This window comes from Carcharhinus amblyrhynchos, chromosome 6 (assembly GCF_965287045.1).
Source record: "Carcharhinus amblyrhynchos chromosome 6, sCarAmb.v2.hapA, whole genome shotgun sequence".
In the NCBI taxonomy this organism is placed as follows: Eukaryota; Metazoa; Chordata; class Chondrichthyes; order Carcharhiniformes; family Carcharhinidae; genus Carcharhinus; species Carcharhinus amblyrhynchos.
In genome coordinates, this window is record NC_137329.1 from 80,014,669 (window position 1) to 80,022,543 (window position 7,875).

General features: G+C 40.1%; 1 non-coding gene across 1 annotated transcript; it reads right to left on the minus strand.

Moving 5' to 3' along the window:
* LOC145344649 (U2 spliceosomal RNA) lies at positions 1-199 on the minus strand. The gene has a single exon (XR_013886942.1). It is a non-coding gene; the product is annotated as a U2 spliceosomal RNA (small nuclear RNA).
* Between the last annotated feature and the right edge of the window lie 7,676 nt (positions 200-7,875).

Below are 7,875 nucleotides of genomic sequence, written 5' to 3' on the forward strand. Positions count from 1 at the left end.
TTGACCTACATGATCCAAGCTGATTAGAGTAGGCATAGCTCCACCTCCAAGGCTTGATCTCATTTGCATCTTAGCCCAAAGGCCCAGATGCCGCTTTAAAAAATTGCTTCAAATGAAGCTGAAATGTAACCTAATGATCTCAACCAAGTGCAGCATGTCGATACTACACTTGATCTTAGCCAAGAGGCCGAGAAGCGATGAAAAGGCAAATTGCTGCGAATGCTGGAATCTGAAATAAAAACAGAAAATGCTAGAAAATCTCAGCAGGTTTGACAGTAACTAGCTTACATCACCACCCCCCCTCAAACCTTTCCTCACATCACTTATTACTGAAGAGTAGCCTACATCTGTTTGCTCACATGGCGTAGAGATAGAAAACAGGCTTCCTGTTCAGATCTAAATGAAGAAATCTTTGTTGTGTGGTATTAATTTTTAGTTTTTAATTGTTTAATTTTTAATTGTTTAATTTTAATTTAGGTTAAAACATGCAGCATAGTGATAATGATAGGGTTGCTCAGAATGCTGTGGGGAGTAAGGTGACCTCAGCCATTATTCAGTTGTAAATTTTGTCAGTGTCATCAGTCTATTTGAGAGGGAGTCAAGTGTCATAGGTGAGACCAATTTTGTATTCACCCAGAGCACACCTTCAGCAAGAACAGTGAACAGGAATGGCAGCATGACCAATTTTTCCACCCTCACCAGTATCCTAGTAATGCTTAAAACAGTTAAAGTCACTTCTCCCAATGCCAGTCATCACTGCCCCGTATTTCACTGTTTCAATCTGCTGTGTTTCATTGCAGTAGCAACATAAATCAGACTAACTCAGCTTTTAATTTCAAATTATTGTATCAATGCATCTTTTATTATACTTTTCTATATTGACAGTGCCAATGACAGTAACTTTGCTTGTGGGAATTTCATTTCTTGCATTGCTGACTAGCATGGGCCTTTCCAATCCTTTATTTGTTCATTCTCAATCCACCTATCATGAAAGTAAAGTATCTATTCCAGCTGAGACAATTCTGGCTTGTTACAGAACCACTTCAAGCAGAAACCGCTCAGTAATAAAGCGAGAGCACTAAATCAACATGTGAGACCTAATGCCAACCAGAGCCACCTTGTAAATTGCAATGGTCTCGTCTGTACCTTTCATGTTCCCTTGGGATTTCCACAGAATGAGGACATTCAGCAGTAAGCACAATATAGTCATGAAATGTTTAATGAGAGATTTTAAAACAAAAAAGACTGATTATAAAGGTTTTTCCATGCAATGGAAGATGCTGTACAGACTCAGAGTTAAGACCTCAGTAAAATAGCTGTCAACAGGTGGTCTGCAGACAAAATGATTGTGGGCAGGAGTGATAAATGTGAAGGAAATTATAAAGAACACTCTGATTTAACGATAGTTATAAATTACCAAGACACCCTTTAAAATTTTACCAAATGTTCTCACCATCAAGTATAGGCGGGTTGGGAATGTTTGGGTATGAGCTTGGCTTCCTAGTACAGTTTTTAATTAGAAACACCTTTTAACCTATGGTATGTTCAATGAATATTAATGAAAGCCTCAGAAAGGACTATACAATTTTTTAACAAAAGCCAGAAATTGAAGAGAATGCAAGCAGTAAAATTGTCATGGAACTCGAGATTGAGAAACCGCTGGAGGTATTTCCTGAGACAATGGCAGAGTCTTAAAGGGACACCACTTGGCAAGCATTCGCTTCTGGAGAGCAGATTTTTTTAAACAAGCAGTTTTACCAATCAAATTATTGCCACAAAATATGCCACGATGCTGATCACTGAAATCTTCGTTTGCACCCGTTACTTTTTACTTTAAGTATCCTTGTGTCATACAGCACATTTACTGCTCATTACCAATGATGCACTGAAGTGACACAGGTTAGCTTTATTCACTGTAAATAAAAACAAAATACATTGGAATTTTAGAGTAGGTTCTTTGAAAGGAAAGACTGATTATGTGTGACTGTTGACCATCGGAAAAAGAGGTGAAGCCTTTTATTAGATTAAACAAAATAATGACAAAATATAGGGTTGAATACCTAAATACATGTTTGTTTAATCCATTTTTCTCTTCACTTGTTCTTTTGCCCTTTTGTTCAGTTCTACTGAAGAGCTTGCTTATTTTCCAAGTTTCAGTTCTTATGAAGGCCCCACCTATAAAAGATAACACATCTTTTCACACATACTTGCAGAAATTCTGTGCATTTGAAATACTTGTGTCTTGATTTCAGATTTACAGCATTTAAAGTCTTTTTTTCTGTGTTGATTTTCATTAACATTGTTGAGAATTAATAAACAGCCTGAAAGTGACGCAGATTATAAAAAGTTGTACAATTGTACATAATGCAATGAAACACTGTATTTACAAGGTAGCAAAGGTCTGTTTTAGATGATTAACCAAATCAGATTGGCATAGCTTTTGATGTTCTTCAATGTAAAAACCATACTCTTTGCCAGAACTTCCTGCTCTGTACCTTTTTTGTTACAACTTAGAACTTTTAAACTTTTGTTTATAAATACTTCATCAAATTGTTCTCTAAATACTTTCCAAGATGCAACTGTTCACCTCTAAATAACAGGAAGCAATAATAATCTATCAATTGATAACATGCACACTGCAAAGAAAGCTCCTCATGAAATGTCATTCACTTGACACGTCAACTCAATTTCTCCCTCCACAGATGCTGCTAGATCTGCTAAGCATTCCCAGAATTTTCTAGCTCTGGTTATTAAAGAGCTTCTGTTGTCCTGAGAGGTTAACTACTTTTAAATTGTTGTTTACTGTTAAAGATTTGATGTTTCTTCACCTTCCCTTCCATTTTATTTAAACCAAGTACCAAAGTCCTTCCCTGTTACTGTTTATATTACAGTCAGACACCATTGACCTATGGACTACTCAAATATCTCCGCTTCTGTGTTAGGCCACTGGGTGGAGCACTTCACTCGCTGGCTCACAAAACAGTCTAATAAGCAATTACTTCCTCTGAAACAAGCAGCAGAAAAGCAATGCTTAATTCAGTGTGAGTGGATTTTTTTTCAGAAAAAAAAACTATTTATTTCCACTAATTCAGAAAAGTGATGCTAAGGTTGTACTTCTATTGCAAACACTGCTCACAAATGGCTGCATTGTGTGTTTGCAGTTGGCTGTACCTTGTTTGTGCAGCCTGACTGATTTGGGCTAGAGTGCTCTCTGGAGGCACAGATCACCACTCCCAGCCTTTACAATGTGACAATCAGAGGCAGAAAAGTCTGTCGTCACATTGCATTTCAATCAGCTCTGCAAGTGTCATGGCCAATAAAAAGTACATCATATTTATAACTTTAATGATGGACTGTGTTTCTATGGAAGCTTCTGGAACTGGTTTGATTGCCAACAGTTCAGTTGGCTGGGGTTGGATGTGGGAGTTTCACTGTTCACTGGATTTCAAATGGACACTGATGAACAGTTAAGATGGCTGCCAAGGGGGGTCAGGTGACCTTTGTAAATTCAACACCAACTATCAAGCTGCTGGAAAATTCCAGATTGAATCATAATTGATGGAGCGCTCTTCTTTTTAATGAGCATTCCACATTTATTTTGTGGAATGCATGCCTACCACTGTTTGAAGCTTACTCGAAAACACAGAGTCAATGATTCCTAATCTCCATGTCTATATTTGCAATGTAACAACAGAAAGCTGACGAGACTAGTTAAGCATGAAAGATTACCATCTACCCTATTGTGGTCGTTGACCATGTGACTGAAACTGATTCTTGATACTGAAATCCTTTTATCTCAAAACATTGAAGAGACATGGGGGCAGACTACAGAATATCACAGACAAGAAAGAGGTTGTGTCAAAGAATCCATTAGAATCCCTACAGTTCAGAAAGAGGTCATTCGGCCCATTGAGTCTGTACTGACCACTATCCCACCCAGGTCCTATTCCTGTAACCCCACGTATTTACCGTGTGAATCATCTTTACCTTTTAAGATTTGAAAGGCTTAAAAGGCTTCCTAACCTAACTCCGAAGCATTCACTTGCAGAATAAAACTGGACCACCTGAGACCACAGGCACATGTGTCTGTCTTCAAGACCTGCTGAACATGCTTCTCATTGAAGGAATCCTGCAGTAATCCTGATATCCAACCCCAGCCAACTGAATTTACTGGCAAATCCCACCACCGCAGATGGTGGAAGTTGAATTCAATTTTAAAAACTGGAATTAAGAATCTACTGATGTCCAATAAACTATTGTCCATTGTTGGAAAAACTCATTTGGTTCACTGATTTCTTTTAGGGGAGAAAATCTGTTGTCCTTACCTGGTCTGGGCTACATGTGACATCAGCAACTTGTTGACTCTCAACTGCCCTTGGGCTACTAGGGATGGGCAATCAATGTTGGCCCAGCCAGTGACGCCCATGTCCCATGAATGAATATTTTTTTAAAAACTAAAAATTCAAAGGGGGAAAATTTTATTTGTTCACTGGACACTCAAATGATCTGTTACCTATCATTTCGGTTTAACACAAGTGCACCATCTTCTTTAATTTTACCTTTCTGGAGTAGGTGGTGTGTGATTGACATAGCGTTAGGTCTTTCAGCAGGCATGTGTGAATAAATACTCTACATTTAAGCCAAAAATGTCTGCCGCTGGTACTTTTAAATTGATGTGGAGATGCCGGCGTTGGACTGGGGTAAACACAGTAAAAAGTCTCAAAACACTAGGTTAAAGTCCAACAGGTTTATTTGGTAGCAAAAGCCGAATGGTTTAGTGGCTTTTGCTACCAAATAAACCTGTTGGACTTTATCCTGGTGTTATGAGACTTCTTATTATTTTTAAATTGACCGTTTCAAACATAAACCGCACTGATTGCCAAGAGAATGGAAAGGAATTGGGAGTTTCATTGTTGGCAATATAAGGAACTCCTGAGCACCTAATAGACCCGGTGTGATCCATGCAGTGTCAACGTCAGTGCTCGCCGACTGTTGTATTAAAGCTGTCGTTTAGGGCGAGTTTTTAGGGACAGTACAGTACTCGAACACTGTCTCTGGCTGAACAAATCGGCAGAGCAAACTGCAACTCATGTCAGCCTGACACTGAATTGCTCCAGACGGTTGTTGATAGTCAACATTGTAATCTATTGGTTTGTCGGTTTATAATTTATTATTGTGAAACTGCAACTTATTATTGTGAAATAATGACGTAATTTGATTTATATTGTGCGAATTGTTTTGAATAAAGAGATTGAAACCAAGTGAAAGATTGGCGACGGTGACTGATCTGCAACGCAGTTTGATTAGGAAAAGGCAGGAGTCAGAGCTTGTTTTTAAAAAGGAGCTTTGGGTGTTTCTGTATGTTTACCTTGCCTTCTCGATTTTTAAAAATAAGAACAGCTAAAGGATCCTTGCTTTTAAACAATTATACATGTTTAATGGTTTCAAATGCTTGATATTTATATCAACAGAATGGCAGGAGAAGCTGTGCAATCTCCATTCTAAGCTGCCAACATGAAAAACCTTGACAGGAGAGAAAGAGGCTTCACGGGAACTAAATAATTGAGGGCGGAGCCTGCTCGAGTACATCTTTGGAGAACAGCAAGGAGAGCAGGGAAACGGGAGGTGTACAGGAAGACGGGAGATGGAGTGCAGAGGGGGAAAACACAAGGGCCCGGAGAGTGGGAAATTGAGCATGGAAAAAAATAATGTGAGCAAAGATGTAAAAGGAGCACCAAGGAATGCAAGGGGGAACTATGCTGCAACTGGAACAGGGCAGTACGCTTTCAGAAGTACCTAATCAGGAGAGATCGTTAGCAGAGTGCACAGACATGAGGCAGCGGGACACATACCAGAGCTGAGCATGGGTATCAAGACACGAGCTGACACGAGGGACCTGAGTCGGCAAGACAGGACTAAAAGCTGGATCGATGGTGAGGTCGAATTGGAGTCCTGAGAATTGCCCCCGGAGGCAGAGGAAACCTCCGAGCAGTCTGGAAGACAGGGAGTTCTGCTGCAGTCTGCAGAGCAGTGGAGGGGGCGAGAGCAGGCTGGAATAGGTGAGTGCAGAGTGGAGCTGCCGGAGCAAAGTGACTGATGTCCTGAACACCACCATCAGATTCGGCAAAGCGCAAGGAGGTGGCTGACAACCAAACTCAGTCTGTGTCGGTGGTAAAGGCAAGTCTTACTTCAGATGAGGAACTAAGGTACAGATGATAACTGAACCATCTAGTGGAAATTCATCCAGTGGAAGTATGGATATGTTGGTAGCTTGGTAAGAGCTGAGTGGAATGCTGTTGTGTTCAAACACCCTGTTGTAATTTGCCCATCACACTTAAAGAAGTCCGGGTGCGGCGGATGTGAAGAAAGCTTATCTCACTGGGCTTTACAAATCTGTACTTGGTCGATTTGGGCTGATTGTTCGCAACTTGTGCGGGATTGATTTAACATTGATTTAGACCTGAATCAGCTGGTGCACTGCATCCACATCTGGAAACAACATTAAATTACGAACTCCCGGGATGGTGCCGCTTCTGTCTGAGTCATTCCGATTTCATTCGTCCCGACAGCAAATGACGGAAAGATCACTCTCAAGGACTGAGATCGCACCTTGAATAGTTGTTTAGCCGTCCAGCGATGAGTACCCTGTCATGGTGGTTAATTCTCCTGTTCAGAGATTTTGTTTAGAGTCACAGCGCAGGCAGACTGAATGCAGCCACTTACATTTCAGACTCAATGCCTGAGACTGGAGTCAAATCATTCCGGTTAGAACCACCGCCCTAAGAGGCGCATGCAGCTCCGTCCCTGAATTACTGACCATCAGCATTCAGAATGAAATAAAGGACATCTCCACATAGAATAGTTACAGTCTCTGTCATTGCCACAGAAAAATACATATGGGAACAAGTTTAACTATCTTGGTTTAGTGGATTTAGGGATTCAACATGAACGGCTGAAAATAAATCTAGGATTGAATTTATATTAATCACAAAACTAAATGATTGTCATAATATTTTAAGACAATAGAGGTAAATGTGATCACTGTAATATCATTATAATACGAAAGCAAAATATTACGGACGCTGGAATCTGAAACAAAAAATGTCGAAACATCTCAGCAGGTCTGACAGCATCTGTGAAGGGTCTTCTAAACTCGAAACGTTGGCTCTGTTCTCTCTCAGTAAGAAGTCTCACAACACTAGGTTAACGTCCAACCAGTTTATTTGATAGTAATCCCTCAAGATTTCGGAAATAGATGTAGAGATGCCGGCATTGGACTGGGGTAAACACAGTAAGAAGTCTCACAACACCAGGCTGAAGTCCAGTTTATTTGAGAGTAAACCCATAAGATTTCGGAAACGCTGTTCCTTCGTCGGGTGTGTGGAAGGTTCTAATCAGAGAAGGGCATATAAAGTCACAGTTTACAGAATACTGATTAGAATGCAAGTCTTTACAGCTAATCTGCTATTATAATCTGTTAGCTGTAAAGACTTGCATTCTGATCAGTATTCTGTAAACTGTGTGTGACTTTATATGCCCTTCTCTGATCAGAACCTTCCACACACCTGAGGAAGGAACAGCGTTTCCAAAATCTTATGGGTTTACTATCAAATAAACTGGATTTCAGCCTGGTGTTGTGAGACTTCTTACTGTGTTTACCCCAGTCCAATGCCGGCATCTCCACATCTATTCTCTCTCCACAGGTGCTGACTTTCCTGCATTTTTTTTTGTTGCTAATAATATCATGACTTAATTGTCAAGTTATTTTTGATACATTTTGAAGTAATATGATTGTATTGGTTACTGGTATTAGTATAACTTTTGCAGGATGATTCACCCCCAGCGCTGCTACTCCGCCAGCTTGCTGTTGCCTTT